Consider the following 27991-nt stretch of genomic DNA (forward strand, 5'->3'; position numbering starts at 1 on the left):
GAGCATCACGGAACAAATTTCCCCACCCTCACTCCCTCAGTTCTGCCACATTCTTGCTTGTTGATAATTGTGCCCATCCCACATGACAACATTTCTTGACCAGGCTATCCTGGGGTCTCTTCCAACACCAGAATCTGATGTCTCCTTCCTTGGAAGTCCTTTAAAACTAAGTTTGTCTTTTTCTCATCAAGTGCCCAATCACAACTTTTGTTCCAGTGATGAATATGCTTGTCTTTTCTATGCCCTGTTGAGAGTGGGATTCTTGAGTGGGTGCTTGCATGTTTTACCTTTGTGCCCTCCCCAGCTTTTAGCCTGGTGTCTGCCATGTAGACATACATAAAAGATGCCTTGTGAACCAAAGGGCACAAGTGTGTGCTCCAGCCTGAGCTGGCAAGATCACTCGGGTCCTCCAGGCTGCCCATCCATCTTTCGGGTCACCCACACTGCATGAAGTGGGCTGCCCTTGATGAGTTGCTGGTCCCAGGGTGCCATCAGTGGCATCTGACATCAGCTTTCAAGCTCATCAGCTTTCAAGCTCCCCATCCTTTTTTTCTAGAATGGCCATAAACTTAACATAAATTTAGTGCTGTTTTACTGTACTGGTTCTAAGACACAGAACTTTCAATTATGACTATTCATTGTTTATGAATCCATTCAGGAAACATTTATGAAGTGCTTACTTGTATCTGACTGGAGGTGTGGGAATAAGAATACTAAAACATGACTCTTGCCCAGGCCATGGTCTGATGGGAAACATAAGTGGAGGCAAAAAATTAAAAGACAATAATGAAAAGACATGACAATAGGGATGACAGCAAATGGGAGTAAGTGGAATCAGACTTCCTCAATTCAAACCAGGTCCCAATGTCTATTAGGCTGCAGGACCTGACTCTCCAACTGTCAGTCAGTTTCTTCATCTGTTATAACACTTACCTTGTAGGGTTGCTGTAAGGATTAAAGGAGATAATTTATGGAAAGCCTTTGGCATTGTGCATGGCCCACAAGAAGCACCAAGTAACTGTTGTCTGTAGTCCTTGTTCTCTGTGCTTCAGTTTTTCTCACCTGTAATGTCAGGGTGGTCATTGCACTCCACCTCATAGGATTACTACCAGAATCAGATCATGAAATGCATGGAAACTGCTGGACACAATGCCTGGCAGAGGAAGCACTCAGTAACTGGTAGCTACAATTATTAATTTGTATAAAGTAAAAAAGAAGGGGACATAGAAAAGTTTATAGGCATAATGTAGTAATGTCTACAGCTGACTGTGGAGCACATCAAAAAATCAGATAGATCAGGTAAACAGATAGAGTTCTGGAGAGATGGAAACAGATATAGCACAGTCTTAATTGTAGAATCTAGATGGTGGGTACGAACAGGGGGATCTCTGTCCCATTTTTTCAACTTTGCTGTATGTTTGATATTTTTCATAATAAAATGTTGGGAGAAAAAAGGGACTGACTGAATGTTTGGATGATCCTTAATGTAGAGTCTGAGTAAGGAAATCGTGTAGAAGGAAAAAAATCCTGGAATGACCTGCTCTTTTCTTGCCCTTCTCTGCCTTGAGAACAGCAAATGCCAAGGCTCAGAAACAGGAGGGAGAAGATATCCTTTGGGGGACTCTGGAGTACTTCCGAGCTGAGATGAAGTTGCTTGAATGAGGGGCAGAGGTTGTAGTGGCTAAGAGCATAGACATCCTAGGTTCAAAACTCAGCTCTGCACTCACTAGCTTTGTAACCTGCCAGAAGTTGCTTACGTTCTTTGTGCTCTGATTCTTTAACAATAGAGATAACTATCTACTTTATAAGATTGCTTTGGATAATAGATGAGTTAATATCATCATCATCTTCTTAGGAAAGCTTGTTGTCTCAGAACTCTTCAAGGCTTGTAGTCTTCTCCATGGCTCCACCTTATCCCCTGTTGAATGAGATGCTTCTAGAGAGACTACTCTGTTGGGGGAAGGAAGGGAGGGTAGCAGGAAAGGTAATAGTAGGTGAAGTTAGGGGAAGAGTTGAATGAGAGTCTGGGGTCTAAGAAAGACAGATGCTCAGGCACCAGTCAGATAGATGAACTCAAGAGGCCCAGGCTGATTGCTTGCTCAGAGTCATGCACTTGGCTTCTAATGATATATTTAAAATGCTGGTGAAATTATAATCTTGTTGTAGTTCCTTTGGAGGCTCGTTCATCAACCTGGGCAGTGTGTGTGGCTGGCAGGTGGCCAGCATCATCCCCTGACTCCCGCCTCCATATGACTCAGCACAAATCAGACACTTTAATAGCTCTTGATTCCAAGTTTGAACTTGCTTCCAAATGAAAGCCTCCCTCCCCCTCACCATTCTTCCCCAACCTTCACAACCCACTCCCCACTCCCAATCTATCAGCTAGTAAATTCTGAGTTGAACTTGGAGCCAGAGTTTCATTTAGTTTTGGCAAAGGATCAACTTCTTCCAAGAAAAGAAAAAAGAAAAAAAAATGAAGGCAGTGTGGGGGGGAAGGTTTAAAAAAAAGCCCAGCTAAACAAAAAACACTCATGGAAACAGCCCTGTAACGTTAAGTAGCTCAGCACGGAGAGAACCCTGCTTTTTGATACATTAAGTGCCAGTGAATTTAAAGGTGTTTGAAATGCTCTGAACATGCAGCTGGCATTACCAACCAAGCCCAGATGGGCTCCTGCTTTGGAAAGGTTATGGGGTCACCAGTCATTAGTTAGTGACTTCAGAACTGGAAAGAGCTTTTGGAGATGACCATGGCACCCACACTCATTTTCATTCTGGATTATGTGGCCCCGGTCCCTGTGTTTGTGGATGACAGAAGACCTGTTGACCTAACACTCTGCCCTGCTGAATCTACCAACCCCCCCAAAGAGCCAGGGACATTTCCAATAATGTATATAGCATCCTGAGTTACAGGAAAAGATATGAATAACTCATTCCTACTCAAAATGGAAAAATGCAAGCCAAATAATCAGACTGGAAAACATTCGATACTTTCCATTAGCTTGGGAAAAAAAATGTTTTTAAAGTTCAGTAGCATCTACTGCTGGAAATAGTATGGAAAAAAGGCCACTCTCTTACATTGTTGGTAGGAACACAAATGATAATACCTTTGTGGAAGGAAATCTGACAATATTTTTCTCCACCTCCTGCCTCCTCCCCCCTTGATTCATTCATTCATTCATTCCCTTTCTCTCCGTGGTGAGCTTCTACCATGTTTTACCCAACAATACCTCAGTTCTGGAGTCCCCACTTGCTTCCAACTCCTTACCTTGGCCAAAATAGAAAAAAAAGCTGCAATGAATACGTACATGAATATATCCCTTTATGGGCATATATGAGGACTTCTCTGATATAACTTTCTCTTCTCTATCTCTTTCTGTCATCTCTATATCCTTATCTCTACATATATATCCACATCTATATCAAGGTAAAATTACTGAGTCATAGTATGAATGTATTTAATTTGATTAAATAATGCAACAATTTGACAATATCACCTCAAATTAAAAATTATACATACTCTTTGACTTGGCACTGCTAAGAATGTACCCTATAGATATAATTCCATGTGTCCACCAAGATTGAGATATAAGGATATTAATAGAAACACCATTCATATTAGCAAAACCCTGGAAAGTACTGGAGTGCCAGGAGAATATACATTTAGTTGTGTCCCTTTACTCTGTAGAGTGTGAGAGCACAGTCTCTGGGGAACCAATTCATGCATTGAATCTAGATCCTAGCATTTACTGGCTGTGTACCTTGCACAGGTACTTACCTTCTTTTGCCTCGGTTCTCTCAGTAGTACAATGGGGACAAGGGCACATGTTTGTATCAGAGTCCCAGCAAGAAACAAGCTGGATATTCAATTGAGTAGTTTAAAGAGAGTTTAATAGAAAGGACTATTTTCAAAAGTATAGAGGGTAAAGGAAGCCGTAAGGGACAACGCAGGATTGGCCAAAGTGGAGAGTCACTGATACTCCAAAACCCTGAATTAGTGAGAGAAGGGGCAGCTTCTGAAATGCACAGAGAGCTCTGTGGCGAAAGCCAACTGACAGGTGTTATGGCTTGTACTCCAAGAATGGAGCACAAGGTGATCATTAGGGGAGACCAACTACTAGGTGACTAAATACATGACTTCTGTCTTCACTGTCCCTCTTATTCCTTCTGGTGCCACCTAGTAGCTGAATTCAACTAGAAGCCAGAAGCAAAGGAACTCCTGATGCTCTACTTATAGATCAGCCCTTTGCTGTACCCATCAGAGTATAGAGAGGATTGGGGAGGGGGTTGGACAAATGGAAGATACTCAACAAAACACTTCATATGGTTTTGGGGAGAATTAAATGAATAAACACATAGAAAGTGTTTAGAACAGTAAGTGGCACATCATAAATGCTTAATAAATATGAGTTGTTCTTATCATTGATTTATTAATATTAGTATTAATTCCCCATTAAAACCATTGGGTCAGATCTAAATGTGTTGCAGTGGGCTTAGGTTTCCAATATATATACCAATGAAAAAGGAAGATGTAGCTTAGTGTAAGGAGTAGGTACCCCTTTGTGTAAAAGATTTTTTAAAAATTGGTTAATGCTATTTGGAATCTTTTGTGGTTCCATAGAATTTTTAATATTATTTGTTCTAGTTCTGTGAAAAATGTTGTTGGTATTTTGATAGAGATTGCATTGAATCTGTAGATTGCTTTGGGTAGTATGGACATTTTAACAATACTAATTCTTCTAATCCCATGAGCGTGGTATATTTTTCCATTTGTTTATGTTGTCTTCAATTTTTTTCATGAGTGTTTTATAGTTTTCAGAGTACAGGTCTTTTGACTCTGTGGTTAAGTTTTTTCCTAGGTATTTTATTCTTTTTGGTGCAACTGTAAATGGAATTGTTTTCTTAATTTCTTTTTCTGCTGCTTCATTATTAGCATCTATACACTACTAATTTCTGGGTATTAATTTTGCATCTTGCAACTTTACTGAATTCATTTATTACCTCTAATAGTTTTTTTTTTTTTTGGGTGGGTTTTCTATGTATAGTATTATGTCATATGCAAATAGCATATAAACAAATAATTTTTTAAAAAAATTGGCTAATGACCATTGTCTTTGCAGAGAGGGTCTAAAGATTACATGGGAGTGGGAAAGGGCTTTCACTTTTCATTTTCTACCTTCTGTCATAATGTTTATACTTTTAAACCATGCATATGCATTATTTTTATTTTTGAAAATGTCAAAGGTATTTCTGGGTGTTGTGTTTATGGTACATGCTTTCTTTTTTTATTATTCTCTTACATTTTTAAAGTATTTGTAAATTTAAGAATAAAGTATTTACTGAGAAGCACACTGTGCTAGAATATTCTAAGTATCAAAATTGGCCTAAAATAGTATTTTTGAGAATGCGAAGGCATCTGATGTGCTCATTATTTATTACTTAAAGGTCACCTTGGCCTCATATACCTTCCTCTTCTTAGTTCTAGAATCTATGCTTGGAATGAATGACTTCCAACAGTCGTAAGCAATAAGAAGCGGTCTTCATTCCACAAAGCAAGCTCTTGCTGAACAGGAAGATTATATATATCATACAAGATTTATATATGTATATATATATATACACAATTTATATATAAATACATTATTATTTCTCTGTGATTTTAAGGATGTGTATATGTGGATTTTATAGATATGTTCAAATACATACATATAGGTGTATATATGTATGTGTGTGTATATAGATATGTGTATATATATAGTTTTTTTTTCAACATGGCACAAGTGTGCTATTAAGTGTAAGCAACTTGGCTTCGAAGTTACACTGCCTAGATGATAATGCTGGCTCCACACTTACCAGGTAGTAATTGTGGGAAAGTTACTTAGCTCCTTTAAATGTTGGTTTTCTCACTGGAATGGCAATTGCCATCTTCTTCACAGAAACTTCAGAGGTTTAAATGAGATGAGCATGCTTGGCATTTTAGTAATCACTCAATATGTGGTGGTAGTTATTGTTAACAGTAGCAGTCCAAATCAGTTTTGCCTAGTGAAGAACTTTGTCTTATTCCAACCCAGTTCCTCTAACTCATCTACCAGAAGTTTCTCTGACTGGGAAAGGGATGGAGTGGGTGGAAGTGTGTATTTTCAGACATGCAGCCCTACAGAATTCTGATATCTCTGAGCTCAAGTACCCTTCTAACTTTGGCCTTTTCATTTATGCCAATGAGGAATACAGTGTCCATGGAAATTCACTGATCCATCCAAGCTCATAAAGCTGGGACTTCAAAACCAGATGTCCTGACTTCCAGCAAAGTACCCTTGAAGTATTTAGGACCCCACCTATGCATGGCCACCAATGGCTATTTGTTAAGGATGGGAAGAATAGTACCCACAATGAATCCTCTGGGTAGAAGAGTTATAAAAGGTCATCTGATCCATTGTCTTGCCTTGCACTTCCTGTTAAACAATGGCACTCACTCACGGGCTAGTGGTCAAGGAGCAGAGGCAGCTTCCAGCATGCAGGATGAACTGACTTGAACAGGCCATGACTATGGCCTAAGTGCCACCTTACTTGCTACTTGCAAATAAAGTTATGTTTCTCTTTGTGGAAGCATTCCAGCTTTTCAACTCAGATGCTTTATGGATTCTTTGAAATTGGAATCACTACTCATTGCCACCCTTTTTAGATCTTACTGTCCAAAAGACTGGGCATTTTTAGTGTCCTCTGAGTTGGACACCAAGCCCCACCACCCTGAAGGGAGTTCTGCTGTGGTGTGATCTCCAGGAGAAAGGAAGTGTCATCTGAACCAATGTTACCATTGTAATTGTCACAGAGACTTTGGCAGGCCAAAAGCCCTGGGCATCAGTTCAAACTAAATGACTTAAAAAAAAAAAAAAAAGCCCTGCTTTCTAGAACCTGGCATGTTTTGGTTCAGTTTTAAGGAATTTCTTATCATTAGAGCTGTCTGAAATGAAATAGCAAGTTTCTCATCTTTGAAAATGTTTAATCAGAGACTGGCAAGCCACTTGACATAAATATTGTAGAGGAGTTAGATGATCCCAAAGTTCTTCAGTCTAGGGCAAGATGTTATCTTTTCCCTTAACCACCAAAGAGGTGATGACATAAATGAAGGGAACCCTATATAGAGTAAGAGGAAATTTCATTAGATTTCCCATACTAAAAATTGTTTCCGTGAAGGAAAACCAATGTAGTGAATAGGATTAAACCTTGGTCTTGGCATTAAGACATCTGGCCAGGATCTCTCAACCAGCCGAGTAGCTTTTGTGCTAGGTGATTCTGCTCTCTGGGTCCCTGTTTCCTCACCTGTCTCATGAAAGGATGGGGTCAGAGAATCGCTAAATTTCCTTGTGTTGAGAACTTTGATTGGGAGTTCATAATTGGTCAAAAAATAAAATTCAAACATCTGTATGAGGTGAACATATAACAGGTCTATGGTGAAAGAATAAGAGCTTTCAGTGGCATTCATGTCATTATTCACTTATGTTCCTGGCTGAGAGAAGTGCAAATTGGGGAATGAAATAGAAGAGGAGGTCTTGAAACTTTCTTCACCAATACTGCACAACTTAGTCATGGAGGCCTGTTCACCAAATAAAGGCTTTAGTGTATGCAGCTTGTGCTTCAGACCAGAATAAAGAGAGTGTCCATGTTTTAAATTCCCAGGACCCTTGGCTTCTGTAGACTAGGAAGATACTTCCAGTTCCATCTATGCTATGGCTGCCAAAACAAAAGTGCCACAGACTGAGTGGTTTAAACAACAGAAATTGTTTGTCTCACCGTTCTGTAGGCCAGAATTCCAAGATCAAGGTGTCTACAGGATTGATTTCTTCTGAGGGCCATGAGGGCAGAATCTGCTCCAAGCCTCTATCCTTAGCTTGTAGGTGGCATCTTCTTTCCCTGCCTCTTCACATTGTCATCCCTCTATATGTGCTTCTATGTCCAATTTTCCTCTTTTTATTAGGGCACCAGCCATATTGGATTAGGGTCCACCCCAATGACCTCACTTTAACTTGATTTCCTCTATAAAGACCCTACCTACAAATGAGGTCATCTACTGAGGTATTGAAGGTCAGGACTTCTACACATGAAATTGGGGGGCAGGCACAATTCTACCCATAACACAATCCATACAATTGCACTCACTCCACTACACCTCTGAGGTTATGTCACAGTTGGCAGGAGGGGCCATTGGTAGTGAGTCAGGAAAATGGCCATGTTCTCCTTTAGGCTCCTCCGTCTCATTTAGCCTCAGTCCTCCCCCCTCCCCCAGTTCTTTAAGCTAGTATTTGTTTCTTATATTAACATCTGCTTTGATTTGGTGAGAGGTATGTACTTGTGTGCATGTGTTTGTGTGGGGGAGAGAGAAACATTAGTGTGTAGTTCCTCCTCTCAGTGCTCCTGCTCTGTAGAGAAGTGGAATATTTGCCTGTAGGCTGTATACGTATTTAATTCCAAATACCTAACTAGCTTTGGGCTCTTATCTCAGGGTTTCCCTGGCAGCAATCTTGATATGTGAACAGTAAAGCTTTGACTTCCTTGGGTGAAGCAGTAACTTCACATCCACACCTACAGGAAAACAGTCTCGGGGTAAATCAAGTCTCATCTCAGTAATTATCTCACCACACATTTATGTTGGATTGGGTCCAATGCCCTACCAGAATAATCGTCATCTCCATTCTGGACTCAAATGACCCACTCTGCAGTTGAGTTCATCTTGGAATCCCATCAGGAGGATGGGAGGAGGAAGGGCCCTGAGGGAAGTCTGCTGCTATGTGCTCTGGGTCCTCAAAAGCTGGGGGCCACTGGACTTGGTGGTGTTTAGGATGGAGAGACTGGAAGGCAGCTATGCTCACCACTATACCACCAACGCTAGCAGGATGGAGAGACTGCCTGATCAATGCCCAACTGTCCAGGGATATTAGCAGCAAATGACTTCCAAGCCTGTGTTTCCAGTACATTCTTGACCTTCTTTTGGGTTAACTACCAAAGTTAATCCATGATCTTGTTCACCCTGTGAATGGCTAAGTATTTAAACTGACTGGGAATAAGTATCTTAAGCTCATACCCCCTAAAACTGTTCCAACTTCATGTACTGGATCTTTATGAAGTATGTGAATGAAGCAGAAGCAGGTGATTTTTGAAGAGGCAAGAACTCATGCAGGGAAGGCTAACAGCCTCATTCCAATCTTCATTGGCTCAGTACATGAAGATGAAGACTTTAACTCCTAGTTCCCAGTTGAGAGTCCATTCCAGCAGACAAACCCACTGTCTAATGTGATTCAACTCTATAAAGCTGCTGGATGAACATTCCAAAGCTAATAGACCAATATTCCATTATCCACTTCTCAGATCTGTCAGTTGTGATAACAATGGGCCTTCCCAATTTCCAGGGTTGGAGAGAGCTTTCTCATTCTTATACAGCACACGTCTTACTAGGGAATGCTGGCGAATAACAGAATTTTTACCTATCATCTGGAAACAAGCAAACAACATAAGCAAATATGAGATGGATGGAGTGAGGGGTAAGGAAGTGGTCAAGAAACTCTGGATTCTCCATCCTCTGAAGATCATTGAGAGTTGGTAAGAAATGGACCACACTGCCTACCACTTTCAGTGTTAACAGTAATAATAGGTGATATTTATGAAGCATATATTATGTGCCAGGCTTTATGCTAGGTGCTTGGGCATTTTCCCATTGAATCCTAACAAAAATCTGTGTGTGGGGGGGGCGCCTGGGTGGCTCAGTTGGTTAAGCATCTGCTTTAGGCTCAGATCATGATCCTAAAGTCCCAAGATCGAACCCTGCATTGGGATTCCTGCTCAGCGGGGATTCTGCTTCTCCCTCTGACCCTCCCCTCTCTTGTGCTCTCTCTCACTCTCTCTCAAATAAATAAATCTTAAAAAATATCTTTGGTAGGAACCATTTCTAAGAGTGGTGAAGATCAAATGTTCTAATGTGTGTAAAATCGCTTAGAAATGATGAAGTGTTATCAAACCACAAAGATTCAATGCATGCTGTTATTTTATTAAATGACCCCTGAAATTCCTCTTAGTCTAAGACTTATATAGTGAAATAATAGATGCTTAAAAGATATGTGATACAACCCTATCATATACCACAAAGCGTCACCCAAAGAAGTGACATCAGCTTGTTAGAGAAGGAGAGAAATGCTGTGCGACCTACTCAGGGAACCACAATAATGTAGAACCTTCCTTCTAAAACCATAAGGTCACTCAGGTCAAATAGGTTGGTGACCCACCGAGACAAACATGTTGTCACCTCCCAGTCCTGGTGGAAAAGAAGCCAGATTTTGCACTGTCTTTTGCATTCTGATTAGTGGCTCTGATCAGGAATATAGAATTCCCAAGATTTGAACTCTGCTGGATTCAGTTTTCATATCAGTGGAATGGGGCTATTATTTCAGAGTTATACTAATGCATTAAGTGAGCTGTTGTATTTGAAAACATCTATCAAAGTGCTGACATATCACTTCTCGGCCTTTTGGCTAAGATCAAGTGCAAAGTGCTGACATACAGGAAGTAATAAAAATAATAATTAAACACCCACTGTTCTAGCCTGGTTGGGAAATGAAGACTCAGAACTGGTGAGACTTATGCAGGCTGACACATTCTATAAAATGGATGGTGTTTAAAGGAAGTGAGTCTAGATGCATTGGAGCTAGTGGAGTCTAAATGCCCTTCGGGCAAGAGTTTTGTTTGTTCTGACTCATACAATGCCACCCACCTTGTCATTTGGTCATTCACTCGTGGTTGGCAATTGTTTTTTCTGGAGTGTGGAGGCCTATGAAGGAGTTTGTGTGGGGACACTGAAGAGTTGTCTTTAATCCCATTAAGAAATATTTAGTGAGGGGGCACCTGGGTGGCTCAGTTGGTTAAGCATCTGCCTTGGTCATTATCCCGGGGTCCTGGGATTGAGACTTGAGTTGGGCTCTCTGCTCAGTGGGGAGTCTGCTTCTCCTCCTGACCCTCCCCCCACTTGTGTTTTCTATCTCTCTCTCAAATAAATAAATAAAATCTTTAAAAAAAAGAAAAAAAGAAAGAAATATTTAGTGAGAGAGGCCAGGACTAAAGCTGAGAAGATTCAATCAGCTATACAAGTGAACACCTCAAGTAAATAGGTTGGAGATGGGTTGCTGCAACGTTAAAACAGGGTCTTAAGAATTTGACAGACCTGTGTGTTTGTGGGCAAATTCCTGAACTTCTCTGAACTTCAGCTTCAATAATTAGCTACGGCAATTCATGGAAAGCATTTGACCCATGCATAATAGATGTTCCATATTATTATTTTCAAGGTACTCTTATATACATCATTCTAAATTATTTCATTTGGAAGTGAGGTGAACAGGGTAGGAACTAGAGACAGAGATTCCCTGTTGAAAGGGCTTCTTAATACCTCCAACTCTGTGCTCTAGTTCTGGCTCTGAAAACAACCCAATCAAGCAGCTGTTGGTCTACTCTCTGCTCTCTAGTGAGATGACACTAAATCTTCTTCACGTGGTATCGTTCAAGTGACTGTACAATCACATGTGTTCCAGAAGTGCAGGACAAACTCTGTCCATATTTAGAAGTTGAGGTATGAGGGCAGAAAGAGTGGAGAGGTGAAAGACCCAATCACATGGCTACCATTCAGTCATAGGTTCTTTTGAAGGATTGGCTGGTGAATTCTGGAAGGCCCTAGCACTTGGGCTTCAGAGTTGTGGAGGCAGACTCCCAGATGAAGGAACTCTTGGCTCTTTCCAGTGGCCTGACTACCCCACACAAGGTTGGGGTGTTGGGGTTGGGGGAGGCCTGTCTACAACGAGATGAAGGGAACAGATGGAGAGATGGAGCTTGGAAGATCTGGTAACTGTTGGTGACTGACTTCTTGTGGGCTTCAGCTTATCAGAGCTAAGACCCCAGATATCCACAAGCTGGCTGTGGTCTGAGACCCCTAGAAGTTTCCTCATGCACAGTTTCTCCCATGTAAACTTAGTGGGAAGGGAGTCTGATCCACCATGCCACTGCACGGAGGGCTTCTGGTCCCAGCCCAAAGCCTGTCTCAGCAATTCGACCATGGATCAGAGAGAGTGGGCAGGTCACACAGTTATGGGAGGTGACATCAGGAGGAGCACCTGGGACAAACTTGTCAGCTGATTGGATCAAGCCTTCCCATTACGCACATTCTTGGGTATGCTGCTTTTCTTGTCCTCCATGCACTTAGTGTCAAAACTCTGAAGCCAAAAGTAGCCACTGGAGATGACAGATCACAATGTCCCAGGGTAGGAAAGGCAACGTGGTCTTCTGAAAACCCAGCATCTTCCCTCCCAGAGGGGCTAGCAGTCGCAGAAAGTTGGTGCTGCCTTCTGTGCATTCTCCACGGTCAACACCCAATACACTGGCCCATTACATGATATTTATTATATGTGTATGCAGTGTATGTATTCTGTGTCTGTTGGATTACTTCTTTAAGAGACTGCTATACCTCAAGTAACACTCTTCTAACAGCAAGGACCCTGTCCTTCAGAGTTATTCTCTAAAGCTTAGAGTTGTTCCATAGGTAAACAGTCTGCTCTGCCTATTTGCTGGGTTATTATTATTATTATATATATATAATATATATATATATATATATATATTTTGGCAGGGGAGGGGGCAGAGAGAACTTGGATAGAGTGACAAAACCTAATTTCAGGGCCTCTTAAAAACCTTTATTCTTTGTCAAAATGGTCTGAGATTTTGTCCTAGAAATGGCAACCTGTAGAAATTCTTTTCTTAAGCTTAAGGCTTTGTTCCCAGGCAACATGCTAGGAAAGCTCTGTGCAAGAGGACACATATTACTCCCACCTTGCAGTTACACTCAAATAAGGATGAGTATCAACTTTTACAGAAAATTAATTTTGCCAGGGGAGAGAGGAGGGTTGTTTGACTGGGTTGGCAGGAAGGGGATGGAAGGAGGATGGGAGGGCTGGGAAGCGGGGCTCCCTTTAAGAGGACAGAGGCACAGAAATAACTCTATAATGATGCAGAAGCAAAGTTTTTGTTTCTCATAATTTTGAGGAAAACCTGCCCTGACAGTGAGGATCTGGGAACACTGAGGTGCACTGTATTCTGGGCTTCTCTTCAGCCACGCATTGCTAAAGGGTAAAGCCACGGCTCTTAGACATTATAAAAATGAACACACGTCAACGATTTTCTGTAATTCAATAATTAATGAGGGAACCAGCAAGATGTTACTACTGGTTTGAAGGAGAAGTCAAAGAACTACACAAGTACAGACCATGCAGAATGTCAAAATCAACAATAAATGGTAACATTTCCTGAACTTGCCCCAACTTGAATGAGACACTCTATCAACAAAAGCCTTCATTGCCCTCTTCATTGATTGCAGGGGTTCAGCATCATCTCCAGCAGCACAGCTTCTAGTCTTTCAGTTAATTGTAGAGAATTGCTATGAAGAGGGTTTCCCAGTGTTGACTTGCAAGCCCCCCAGCTGCTTTCTGCAGAGGGGAAGGCCCTGCCCTGGAAGTGATGACAGACATGCAGAGAGCTTTCTTCTTCATCACTGATGTCCTGTGTGTTCTAAGGAGATCCACATCTCAGTTTTCTGTGAGATCCCGCAAAAAGGGATGAGGATACCAGCTTTGACTTAGTTTTCCAAAAGGCTTTGCAGGAAAGCCAGGAAAATGATTGTCAAGTGAATTTAAATGACCACCGGCCCCGTCTTCCAACACACAGAAGTTGCTGAATTAAGCTCTGGCTAATGCACCCAAGTAAGCAAGAGGAAGATCTTCCATGGCCCTGCCCAACCTGATTGGTGGAATCCTCCTCAACTCACGAACACCCTTGTCATTTCTCCTGGCAGCCTTCTCCATGCTGTTTGTTTGCAGGGACATGACACGCTGGCGCCTGGAGACAGCGCAGGGCGGGGAAGGCTTTGGAATCTGTGCAAGCCATTGCCCTCCCCACCCCCGCAAAGCTTTGTCCCCAAGCTCTGTCTCTGGGGCCCTTGGATCAGATTGCTTGCTTCCAGGTGCCAGAGAGACATTGTTCTGTTTGCTCTCCCACCCAGGCTGCCCTCGGTTTGTCCTTCCCCTAGGTGGGGGTGGCAAGTGACAGAGGCTGTTTAGAAAGGAGTTTTTCTTCTTTCTCCCCTCCCTTTCTTCCCCCTACCCCCTCAAATTGCAAGAGCATTTTGGCTTCTTTCCATCACTTGGGGCTTGTGCTGGAGATTTGAATCTGCTCTTGTTTCCTATAAATAGCCTGGGAGTTCAGGTAGAAGTGCAGTCTTTACAGGTGAGCTGTTTGGGGAGCATAGACAGGCATGCATGGAGCTGGCTGCATTACTGACAGAGGTTTTCTTTTGAGCCTGGCCCAGTGCAGCCTATGGTCTCCCTAATATTTCCAGCCTAGTCTATGTAGCCTTGTCCCTGGCTTATTTGCCACTCCCCCCAGGCATAAATTATTACCGAATTTGAGCACCTTTCATGCCCCAAACAGCGGGCAAAGATTTCTTGTCCTGCTGTTAAACTTTCTGGCCTATGGCGTATGCCTCTTTCTTAAGGGAATTTTTTTTTTTTTTTGAAGAGGGGAATTGTTGGTCATTGAAATGGCAGAACTTCTACAATAGGGAGGAAATTTTATGTTACAAGTGGATAGAAACCCAGCTCAAACCAGTTTAAGCAAAAACAAGAAGGTAATTCTTCACAGAGCTGAGAAGTCCAGGGATGTAGATGAATGCAGAGATCCAAAAGCTGTCACCAAGACCAGGCTTCCTGCTGCTTGGGTTGCCATATTTAGCAAAGAAAAACACAGAATGCTCAGGGAAATGAATTTCAGAGAAATAACAAACAATTATTTTTTTTAGTACAGGTATGTCCCATATTGCTTCCTATATTTTATCTGGCTACATCTACCTGGCACACCATGTCAGCTTTCTCCTCCTGCTCAGGTTGGGATCACTCTGAGGCAGGCTGTAGCCATGAGGCAACAGAATGGCTATTGGCAGCCCCACACTCCCATTTCAGAGCTTAGGCACCATGGAAATAGGGCCCCCTTTGCCCCAAGAGTTCTAGCAAAAAACCCCAGATTTCATCTCCTTGATCTGGCTTGGGTCCTGTGGCCATCTCAGAAGTGAACACTCTGTCCAAGGGAATAAAATACTGGCTAGATCTGGGTCATGTGTCTACTTCTACTACTGGGGTATAGATTTAGCCATGTATGAACCACTTGGATTAAGAGTTGGTAGGAGAGTTCCCAAAGGGAAACCAGAGTGCTGTTACTAGAAGAAAGATAAATTCTAGCCAGACATCAACTCTGTGGTCCAGTGGTAGGCATGCTCTTGGGCAAGTTTCCTCAGAACTCCTCACATCACACATTGGCTTCTTAGAGTCTGAGGTCTTTTCTCCTGCAGAATGAGTTTGGAGGATGGGTGACAATCTAGGTAGCCCCTGAACCAACAGCAATGATAGTACAAAACATTTCTTTAGTACCTTCTCTGTGTGGCCTGTGGTACCCAGAATGAATCCTACATAAAGGTTAAAAGGAAGGCATTGCTGATGTCCATGAACTTACCTTCGAGAGATATCATCATGTTGTACTTTGTTCTAGAGTCTCATAATACTTTCATTGTTTCTCTATACAAGTAATTCTGAATATGTAAGGAGGGGATGAATTAATTCCAGATAAGGCTCGCTGGAGGAGATGTATTTGAGCTGGATCTTAAAAGGTAGGTAGAGTTTAGACGGGCAGCTATGGAAGAAAGAAAGAGAAAAATTCCAAACAGAGGAACTAGAAGAAGCGAACTTGTTGACTTCATGTTGCTGCTGGTCTGCATGAGATGGCAGGGCCTTTCAGACAGATGCATTTTGACTTCACTCAGGGCCACACAGACATTTACGAATCCCAGGAAAATGAATGCTTAGGTACTCTGGCATTCCTTCAAATCCTTGTTCATAGTTAATGCAAAAGAGAAGACTGATTGATGGGGGGTGGGAGGGAGAGTATTTGAGGAAGAGGGACCCCAGGTGGGGACACTCAGCTCCTTTTCTATTGTTCTTGGTAATTCCACTCTGTCCCCAAACTAGCATAGTCCACTCAACAAAGGAAAGATCTGCAGGTAAGTGGAATTATCTTCCTTATTTAGCAGATATTAGGGTTACTTAGGCCTAACTCTGGGAGGAAAGCGGGTCTTACCTTCTTGTTCTTAGGTCCCTTAATATACCCTCTTCCTGAGGTAAGTTCTGATCAATTTTATTTTATCACATTGCCAGGATATTTTAGTTCCCTGGTGATGTTTAGTGTGATGGCCTGCCTCTGCCTCCTAATCTTACACTACTTCGAAGCATTGAATTTTGGGAAACATTTTGCCCCTACAGTCCATGGCTGCCTGAGTGCTGCTCAGAGAGATCTGCGTGTATGCTGCTGGTTCCCCGAGGCAAGGACCACACAGAGTGTGAGGTTTTCTCCTGGGTGGGGGTGGGGCCATCAAAACCTGCAGTAGAGGCTGGGAGCAGGGACAGTGTACCAGTCAGGTGAGATTCCTGGATCCTCCATTTACCCTGCACTGACTGACCCTGGAAATTTCAAATAAGAATTGAGATGCTATTGTTCACCTGATGATGCTTCTCTGAAGACTCCCATCTTCAAGGATGTACATCCCTTTGATGGTAGGGCAGGTATCCAGTCCTTGAGCCCGCAGATCTTCCTACTTACCGGCTGCACTAATCCCCAGCCCAGAGGTCTTCTTCATTCATGCCTCCTATTGATATTGACCTGATCAGGATTCTCACACAAAAAAATTCTGAATTAAATTTTGCTCAAAAAATGTTCTCGTTTCAGATTTGTGGCTTTGGTATTTTTTTTTTTAAAGACAGATTCCTTGATGTACTATATGTTGGCTAATTGAATTTAAATAAAAAAAAATAAAGACTCATTCCCTTGTGTTATAGTGAGGATCCCCTAAAGAAATGAGCTGGAATATGTGGCTCTAAAAAAAGATAGCAATGAACAAAAAGAGTGTCCAGAAAAATAATCAGTTTGACCCATTGTAGGGTCAAGTTATACTTTTGAAACAATGATTGGTAATTGAATTAAACTAGACAAGAACAAAAGAACATAATCGAATAATATGGAATGGAATGAAATGAAATAACAGATCTAAATGATGTTGTATAATATTCCTGTCCCCAAAAGAAATCGTGTCTATCCTCCTGTGGGAACATTGAGTTGTGTTCTCTACTAGGGAGGAAATGGACCAAACTTCACTTCATTTTAGGGCTCAGCCATCAAGTTAGATTTGCGGACAAACTCAAGATCCCCTTGGCCCCCAGCCCTACCCTCCCATGGTGTGTGTGTTTATTTGTGCCTCTGCCCTTCACCACATGCGTGCGTTACTCCTTTTATCTTGGGATTTCCTCCTCCAGAGTGACTTTGTCCTTTGTGCCTCAGCTACTGGGTGCCAAAAACAATAGTTCAGCCTAAAATTTGTCTTTTATCTGTTCTCATTCTCCTCATCTCTCTTGAAAGGCACACTTTTTTAAATGTTTTAAAAAGGAGTCCTCCTCAAGGAGCCTTAAATGCACATGGTTAAGTGAAAGAAGGCAAGCTGAAAAGGCTGCTCACCATATGATTCCGACTATACAGTGTTCTGAAAAAGGCAAAACTATAGAGACAGTAAAAAGTTCAATGGTCTGGGGGTATGGGAGAGGACAGTATAAATATGTGGAGCACAGGGAATTTTTAGGACAGTGAAAATATTCTGTACGCTATTGTAATGATGGATGTACAACATGATGCATTTGTCAAAACCTATAGAATGTACAATATGAAGAGTAAGCCCTAATATAAACTATGGTCTTTAGTTAATAATAATGTAATCCTACTGTTAGATATACCACATTAATGCAAAAATAGGGGAAACTGTATGGTAGGGAGGGAATATATGGGAACTCTCAGTACTTTCTGTTCAGTTTTTTAATGAACTTAAAACTACTCTTTAAAAAAGTCCATTAATTTAAAAAAGAAGAATCCTTTTACCCCGTGTATTTTTTCCCTAGCTCTCCTATCTCTGAGTCTCCCCTCAGGAATGTTTGAGTTGAAAGTACTTAGATTTATTGAGAGTCAAATTTAGATCTCCAAATACTCCTGCATCCTCAGCACTTCAAATTATTTCATTAAAACAAAACACAAATTTATGTTTCTGTGCTAATCATAAATAATTGGCACATGTTCACTCAAAACATGAAGCTGAGTCTTGGGCAAACTTCAAGTTAACAAGATGTTCTTGCTCCCTTTAATTCTGTTCTGTCAGATCATAACGTCTTGGTCCTTTTTTTCCCTGTGCCTTCTCACTGACATAAACACTGTCCATAAGAAATTAATGCAAGGTGCTTGGCAGCAGGGATCTTGCCTGTAACTTTACAAGGGTCCTTTACTCTTGGCTTGGTTGGGAAGAACTTTATCACCACCCTGTTGACCCCTCCTGACCATCCTTACATGCCTCCTAAAAGCCGACTGGGGAATCCACTGAGTTTGACTTAAGAGTGTGGTTCATTATCTTAAAAACCTTGGTCACACATATCTGGGATGATCCCTGAAGACTCTCCAGATATTTATTTAATGAGAGCAGCAAACCCAAACAGAGAGCTGTGTGGTTACAAAAAGAATTTTAAACAAAGTCCTTGAGTAGTGTTTGACCCCTCTCTTCTATAAACAGGCCCTCTTTGTCATCACGCTGGCTATTCCACAGGGGCCAGAGTTATCTGTCTTGAGACACTGAAATCATGGGGTACTGTGCTTCCTTAAGACAGAGAAAACAGCCCCAGACCTCAGGGATGGAAGCCACAGGCAGATCCTTTAGCAGGGCTGTCTTAAGAGACAGAATATTGCCATTTCCCCGTGTTCAGTCCCAAAGGTAGGGTTCCAGGCTGAGAAGTAGAGAAGGAAGTCTCTTCTTGGGCCCAGAATGTGTCAGGCAACATGTTAGGCAAGTAGCCAGTCTACTTAGCTCTTGGAGGTGGGTATTAGGATTCCTCAGTTTATAGATGAGGAGAATGATGGGCGGGGAAAGAAAGGAACACATCCAAGGTGAAAAGTCAGGATCATCCCTCTAGGGCAACACTGTCCAATGGTAATGCAACACAAGACACAAATATATGATTTTAAATTTTCCAGTAGCCATGTTTTCTTAAACATTAAAATAAACAGTCAGGTGAAATTAATTTTAATAATATATTTTATTTAACCCAATACATCCAAAATATCATTTAATGTCATATAATAATTGTTAATGAGATTATTTTCCCTTTTTTGGTTATATAAAGGCTTCAGAATCTGGTGTGTATTTCAGGCTTATAGCTATCTCAATTCTGACTAGTCACATTTCAAGTCACATGGGGATCAGAGCCCCCATATTAGACAGTGCATTCTAGATCTTTTGCCTTTATCCTTGGGTAGAGCAGCATCACCCAAGGTCTGTTTTGCCCTGGCCCTTCACCGAATTGTGTTTTTAACATGATGCCCCTGACTTTCAGTGAGGAACTCAGCCATATGGAGTGTCAAAGCCTCTACTGTGGGAGAGTTACTGACTATGGATTATTCACTGCTCCCTGCAGCCTCACGCTATATAAGGGAAGTGTTTTATTGTTGCTCTCCCAAAATGGTACGCCCCTTTCTTTTCCATAATGGGTATTTTATAGCTGATCCTGTGTTTTGTTTTACATTGGCTACCAGGAGGCTCGGGGCCAAATTGGACACAATTTTCACTATGTATATATTAATGATTTAGTGGGGCAATACAATAACATATAAATATTTTGAACTTTGTGAATATGCATAATATGCTCACAGTAAAGTTTTCTTTTTGGTAATGGGCTGTATCTGTTTCCCTGCCCAGGCAAAAGGTACTATATATAACTTAATATGTGAATAGCCCTGGGGAATCTGCTGTTAAGTTATGAGAAATAGCATGAATAGTTTTTTTATTTTAATTTACTTTTGAGGCTTTTAGTAGGCTTTTATTTCTTGAAAACTCTTACTGTGCTTCCAAAATTATGTAAACCATAGAGTACTATTTTTGCTTTCCTTTGTGTGATATTAAGAAATACAGAAAAGAGAGAATAATATTTTTCTGAATGATAGCAAGAAGAAGACTTTCCTACTTCTGTGGAAATGTTACATAGCTAAAGATCTCTTTCTGCTTCTCTCTGACTTCTGTTAAACTTACAGAGGTCTGGTGCTATTCACTTTATTTCATGAAGCCATGCCAGAGAGGTCCTCACAGCTGGTGTTGCTGCATTGCTGGGTCTCTCAAAGGCATTTGCAAATCACTGTAGAAGATAAGATGGATCTGAAGGGAGCCTTTCAAGTCTTTGGGGTCATCCAGTATAATCCCCTTGTTTTACAGAGAAGGAAACCTTAGTCACATCTACCCACAAGGATAGTAACATTTGCAATGGTGTCATCTATCAGATTTGCAAATAGTGAGCTCATTAATGGACCCTGCAAGAGGAAAGGAAGGCCATCTCAGAGACATGGGAATCCATGGGATTCATCTTCTTATCCAGACTCTAAACTTGATCACTTGAGCTCATGTGATTTTAAATCCCTTAATGGTGTCACCCTGCCAAATGAAGCCCAAGCCCTCACCACTTAAAGAAAGTTTGTTTCTGTCTAAAATGCCTTATGTTGTTGGTTTATCCCATCTTTGATGGTTGGGGCCACCATGTGGAATTGGAGTGCTTATATATAAATGTGTATGTACTGGGCACCCACCAAGGCCATGCTGCTGGACAGACAAATAAATAAGATAAGCTCATGTTCCTTGCATTTAAGTAAGAAATGGAACCCTTCTACTTCCTTTTTCTGTTCCACCACCAAGTCTTTTTTCTCTCTTAGTCTCCTCTATCTTATTAAAATCTGCCATACCACAACCAGGAACATTGCCCCAAACCAGAGAGTCATCCTTGATTCCAAACTCTCCCTTTCCACCAACCCACACTCTCATCCAGTCATCATTCCTGTGTTTCCAACTCCAAACTATGGCTCATCCTTTCCATTCCTCTCCACCTGCACTGCCATCAGGCTGGATTGACGCCATCACCTCCATGTGAGCTCCTAGACTTTCCTGGCTCCACTCTCCCTCCTCTATAATCTGTTTTTCACAAAGCAGCTGGCAAGAATGCTTAAAGACCAAATCAGATTATGTTACCTCCCTGCTGAAAGCCCTTCAATGCAGTTTGGGTTACATGCAAACTCTCTAAGATGACCTGTGGTGCCCCTTCCCACCTCAGCAACCTCATCTCCCTCTGCTCCTCTCTTCACTAGCAAAACCCTGGTCATGCTGGACACCTCTCATCCCCTTGTTTACATTGTCTGTAATTAACCTCACTGCATTTCTGTAGAAGCAGTGTGATGTACTTGTTAACTGAGTGTGCAAGTTGGCTTCCATCTGTGCCCCAGGGGGAAGTTAGATAATATTGAGATCACCCTAATAAAGAATCCACGCTCCAGAAATGGCCTCAGCAAGTGCTTTAAATATCAATTTCTAAATCTGTGTTAGAAGGCATATTAATTAGCATAAATAATGTTAAAAATAATTTTTCATTGATGAAATAAGCAGTGTTCAAGATATATGATGGGCTGGAAGGTTGTATAACACTTCCATCTTTGCATAAATAAAATGTGAGAACCTGGCAGATCCAATATCTCAGAACTTTCTGAGTGACGTCCTTGGTCTAGACCTCCCTTTGGCCTTGGGTGCCTCTACTTACTGGAATGCCCTGACAACATATCCTACTGTCAGAATATTGTTACCTCTACCTCAGGGTTCATACTTCAGACAAGGTACTTGTGGGGTGCCCTGAAGACCGGAGTAGGTTTTATGGCTGTCTTTCTATGTGCTTACTAATAAACATTTGAACATCTGGTGGAATTTGGTCTGAGGCTTGCTTCTATTGCAGTGTGCCACCTGGCACATCGTTGTGGAAGGGCCATGTGGCTAACCTCCTACTCTGATTATATAAAGAATGTGATAGTCAGGAACAGCCAGATTGGCTTTGGATGAGGCCCTGCCACCCCCCAAAAGGCAGGGCTCTGTAACACCTTAGGAACTTCCATTCCCTTTGCCAGGAATGCTCTCCTTCTATGTTTCCCTTGATGGTCATCTCATTTGGCTAGTTTAAACTTAAATTTCAATTTTTCAGAGTGGCCGTACTTGACCACTCTTTCTGAGTGGGTTCTCATGTGTCAGTCACCCACCTGATTGCTCCCTGCTCATTTGCATTCTACTCTGAATCACAGAGAATGGGATCTGGCTAGTTTTGGCCAATGGGAGGCACTAGTAGCATACTGGAAGGTGGGGAGAAGCCAGGGTATTTTTCTCTCTCTTGCTTTATCTCATTTGGCATCTCCAGTAAATTGGCCCTCACTTCCAGTTCTTACTTCCATGGAGCAACAACCCTTCTATGATTTTAGCTTCCAGGCAGTACCAGTTTCTGGGCTTTGCTAGTATCACCTCTTTCCACTGCCCTCCAGCCCTGGGGGTGGCAGAGGACTTCTTGTGTTCCTAATCTCTGACTGCTCTCATAGCCCTCTGTTCTTTCTATTGTGTGTACAACATTCTTCTTGTATTGAATTCCCTCTGGTTATGATACCTGGATGGCTCTGCTTCCTGAGTGGGCCCTATTCTATTATACCCTTTAATAGCAGAGTATATCACCCTGCTTTGTTTTTTCTCCATAGCTTCTTTCACAAGTTATAATTATTTACTTGTTTATTTGCTTACTAACATCTCATCTATTTCCCACATCAGACTGCTATCTCCATGAGAACGGATTCTAGGATGTGGTCACAGCACATCCTCAAAGTCTTCAGAGTCCTAGGTGCTCAATAATAATTTATTAAGAGAATAAATAAATTTTAAAATCTTGGATCCATGAGCCACTCAGTGCATCCATGGATGAGTTTCAGGAAATAAAGATGACATTGAATGCAAATGTTTGTATGAATTTGTGTGTTTACCCCTCATTGGCAAGAGTTCATAACTTTCATTAGAGGTTCAGCATAGTAAGACTTGAAAGTTAAAAGACAGAGCATCTGGTGGGACAGATATACACATGTACCATTGTTACTAGAGTTTTATAATATTGATATTAACAAAAGTACATGGGGGCTCAGAAGAGGATTGAGAGTCCCTCTTTCCAGTTTTTGATCACTTAGGAGTGATCCTTGACATCTCATTTTCCCTTATTCTTCACATCCAATCCATCAGCAATTATATCAGTTGGCTCTACCTTCAAAACACATCCAGAATTCGACCTCCACCATCATCACTCTGGTCCAAGCCACCATTATCTCTCTCCTGGACAGATGAGAAACAACTACTGTCTGGTGCTGCAGCTATTCCCCTTAAATAGTCTATTCTCAACGCAGCATCTCAGTCTGACAGAAGGCAGATCATGTTAGAGTTTGCTCCAAATTCTCTAATGGCTCCCATCTCACACAGAGTTAAAGCCAAAGGCTTCCTAAAGCCCTCCATCATCAGCTTCTTGCTCTATCTCATTCTCTCTTTCTCTCTCGTTTCCTACCTGACTCCTTCATGGTCCAAACAATGTGCCTAGTTGGTCTTTCTTCTCCTACCACAGGACCTTGGCTCTGTTCTGCTGAAATGCTCTTCTCCCATATAGCTTCTTTTTTGTAGCTTCATCTCTTTCAGGCCTCTGACCACACAAGAACTAATGCCCATATACCCCGATTTCTCTGGTCTGCTCACTGTGCTTTACTTTTATTCATAGCATGAATACATACATTCATAGCCATCAAACACAGCAGAGATCACCACCTAACACAATATGGATCACAACTTACACAACAAAGGTCACCCTCTAACACAACCGGACCACAATCTAACACAGCAGGGATCCCCATCTAACACAGCAAGGATCCTCATCTAACAGGGATCCCCTGATAACACAACAGGGATCACCATCTAACATAACAGGGATCACCTGCTAACACAACAGGGATCAGGATCTAGCATAGCAGGGATCCCCATCTAACAAGTATAGATCACCATCTAACACATGAGGGATCCCTATCTAACATAACAGGGATCACCTGCTAACACAACAGGGACCACCATCTAACACAGCAGGGATGACCACCTAGCTCAGCATGGATCACCATCTAACACAGCAAGGATCACCATCTAACACAACAGGAATCATCATCTAATGCAGCAGTGATGCAGTGATCACCATCTTACACAGCAGGAATCACCATGTAACAGCACAGATCACCATGTAACACAACACAGATCACCACCTAATACAGCATGGATAACCATCTATTTATTTACTTATTTATTTATTGTCTAACTTTTCCAGTAAGGTATAAGCTCAAACAAGGCAAAGACTTTGTTTAATTCAAGCCTGAAACAGTGCTTGGCACATGGTTAAGTTCTCCATACGTATTTGTTGAATGATTGTGATGGTGGTGACAGTCATAGAATCCTAAAAGATGAGTCTGACTTGGAGTGGCAAAGAAGGTCGGGTGACCAGGAGGGAGAAAGGTAAGTGACAAGCATCTGTCAAGGCTGGGCTGGAATAGAGTTCTCTCTTCCTGAGTATGTTTCAGTTTCAGAATTTTTCATTCACCTATCACCCATTTCCCCTCCCCAAAGGTCTGTCATGGATCAGTGAGGTCCTGCCTCAACTGTAGAATTGGCTCCATCTTTTTTTCTTTTTCTTTTTTTGCTTAGTCCTTGTATATAAGTGGCAGAGGTCAACTACTGGCTTAAAGGAAGTCAGGCTAGAGAGTTTAGTTAGCTATTGTTGTTTCAGGGTGGGTTCTTGACGTACCTGACAAATTGATGAATAATGCAGCAGGTGATTGGGTTAGGGAACAGGAATCGATGGTGGCAATTGAGCAAAGTTAAAAGGACATACATGTATCTTCACATATATATATATATACGAGAGAGAGAGAGGTTGAAGCAAAATAAGACCTTCCTGATAAGTGGAGGAATTTCAGGTCATCCAGTAACTCTTGTCCAACCTCTACATCTGTCATCCCAAAATGCTGGTGAGATTCACTTCAAGGAACACAGTCAACTTTTGTTTTTGGAGACTGCAGGGTAAATATTACAGATCTGGAACTGCTGGCTCACAACTTCAAAGCCTTGAATAAAGCTGCTGGACGATTTGGAAGCCACCTGGCAGGAAATTTAACTTTTGCAGTTTTGGGTATTTTTTTTCCTTCCTATTCTTTAATTCCTACCTGCCTTCCCCCTCCTCCCCAACTCCAAATTAGCTATTTGGATGCCATAGATGCAGTTTATACCTGGGTACTAGCCAAGGTCAGGAGGCTCAGTGTATAAGAAATGAATGCCAGCTGTATTTCAGACAGAATCTTCAAGACCAGAGAGGCAGAGGGAGGGGGATCTGGGCTTCCTGATCTTGGATTTTCTTCTCTTTTCTGTGCACACACACACATGCACACACTCTATCCCTTTCTACTTTTAATTTCCTGCTTTTAGAAAGAATGGCGTGGTAACTTTCTGTCCATCTTCTAACTGCATTCAGTCCTCCTCTCTTGGCCCTCTTTCCATGGATGCACTAGCTTTATACTCAAAAGGGTAAAAATAAAGAATAGTCAGTAGGGAATCAAAGAAACACAAATAATAAATGGACCGGAGCTTAACAAGGGCTTTTGAAACCTAACTTCACACTCTAGAAGGGAGTAAGAAGCATAATAAACTGTGAGAACTCAATTCAAACAAATATGTGATTATAATTATCGGGAATCATATAAACATGGCTCCAAGTCATAGAGTTTGCTAATTATTGTCACTGGTGTCAATGTTGAAACTAAGTTCAAGACTTTCCTCTGGACTATTATATATAACAATAAGCTATATTTATGTATGTACCCATCTATAGCTATATAAATAAATATAGATATGGTATATTTCTTTTTTTTTTAAATTTTATTATGTTATGTTAGTCACCATACATTACATCATTAGTTTTTGATGTAGTGATCCACGATCCATTGTTTTCGTATAACACCCAGTGCTCCATGTAGTACGTGCCCTCCTTAATACCCATCACCGGGCTAACCAATCCCCCCTCCCCCCTCCTCTCTAAAACCCCGTTTGTTTCTCCGGTCTTTAGTCTCCCTTGGTTTCTTCCCCCCCCCCATTCCCCCCCCCCCGCCATTTTTCCTTTCCTTCTCCTAATGTCCTCCATGTTATTCCTTATGTTCCACAAATAAGTGAAACCATATGATAATTGACTTTCTCTGCTTGACTTATTTCACTTAGCATAATCTCCTCCAGTCCCATCCATGTTGATGTAAAAGTTGGGTATTCATTTTTTCTGATGGCTGAGTAATATTCCATTGTATATATGGACCACATCTTCTTTATCCATTCATCTGTTGAAGGGCATCTCAGCTCTTTCCACAGTTTGGCTATTGCAGACATTGTTGCTATGAACATTGGGGTGCATATGGCCCTTCTTTTCACTACATCTGTGTCTTTGGGGTAAATACCCAGTAGTGTAATTGCTGGGTCATAGGGTAGCTCTATTTTTAAATTTTTGAGGAAACTCCACACTGTTTTCCAAAGTGGCTGTACCAACTTGCATTCCCACCAACAGTGTAAGAGGGTTCCCCTTTCTCCACAACCTCTCCAACATTTGTTGTTTCTTTCCCTGTCCATTTTTGCCATTCTAACTGGTGTAAGGTGGTATCTCATTGTGGTTTTGATTTGGATTTCCCTGATGGCTAATGATGATGAACATTTTTTCATGTGTCTGTTAGCCATTTGTATGTCTTCTTCAGAGAAGTGTCTTTTCATATCTTCTGCCCACTTTTTGACTTGATTATTTGTTTTTTGGGTGTTGAGTTTGAGAAGTTCTTTATAGATCTTGGATACCAGCCCTTTATCTGTAGTGTCATTTGCAAATATCTTCTCCCATTCTGTGGGTTGCCTCTTTTTTTCTTGACTGTTTCCTTTGCTGTGCAGAAGCTTTTTATCTTGATGAAGTCCCAAAAGTTCATTTTTGCTTTTGTTTCACTAGCTTTTGGAGATGTATCTTGAAAGAAGTTGCTGTGGCCGATGTCAAAGAGGTTACTGCCTATGTTCTCCTCTAGGATTTTAATGGATTCCTGTCTCACATTGAGGTCTTTCATCCATTTTGAGTTTATCTTTGTGAATGGTGTTAGAGAATGGTCTAGTTTCATTCTTCTGCATGTGGCTATCCAATTTTCCCAGCACCATTTATTGAAGAGACTGTCTTTTTTCCATTGCATGTTTTTTGCTGCTTTGTCAAAGATTATTTGACCATAGAGTTGAGGGTCCATATCTGGGTTCTCTATTCTGTTCCATTGGTCTGTATGTCTGTTTTTGTGCCAGTACCATGCTGTCTTGGTGATCACTGCTTTGTAATATAGCTTGAAATCGGGCAAGGTGATGCCCCCAGCTTTGTTTTTCTTTTTCAACATCTCCTTGGCGATTCGGGGTCTTTTCTGATTCCATACAAATTTTAGGATTGTTTGTTCCAGCACTTTGAAAAATGTCATTGGAATTTTGATCGGGATGGCATTGAAGGTATAGATTGCTCTGGGTAGCATAGACATTTTAACAATGTTTATTCTTCCGATCCATGAGCATGGAATATTTTTCCATCTTTTTGTGTCTTCTTCAATTTCTTTCATGAGTGTTTTGTAGTTCCTAGAGTATAGATCCTTTACCTCTTTGGTTAGGTTTATTCTGAGGTATCTTATGGTTTTCGGTGCTATTGTAAATGGAATCGTTTCTTTAATTTCTCTTTCTACAGTTGCGTTGTTAGTGTATAAGAAAGCAACTGATTTCTGTGCATTGATTTTGTATCCTGCCACATTACTGAATTGCTGGATGAGTTCTAGTAATTTGGGGGTGGAGTCTTTTGGGTTTTCCACATAAAGTATCATGTCGTCTGTG

Source organism: Phoca vitulina, unplaced genomic scaffold (genome assembly GCF_004348235.1).
Source record: "Phoca vitulina isolate PV1807 unplaced genomic scaffold, GSC_HSeal_1.0 scaffold1, whole genome shotgun sequence".
In the NCBI taxonomy this organism is placed as follows: Eukaryota; Metazoa; Chordata; class Mammalia; order Carnivora; family Phocidae; genus Phoca; species Phoca vitulina.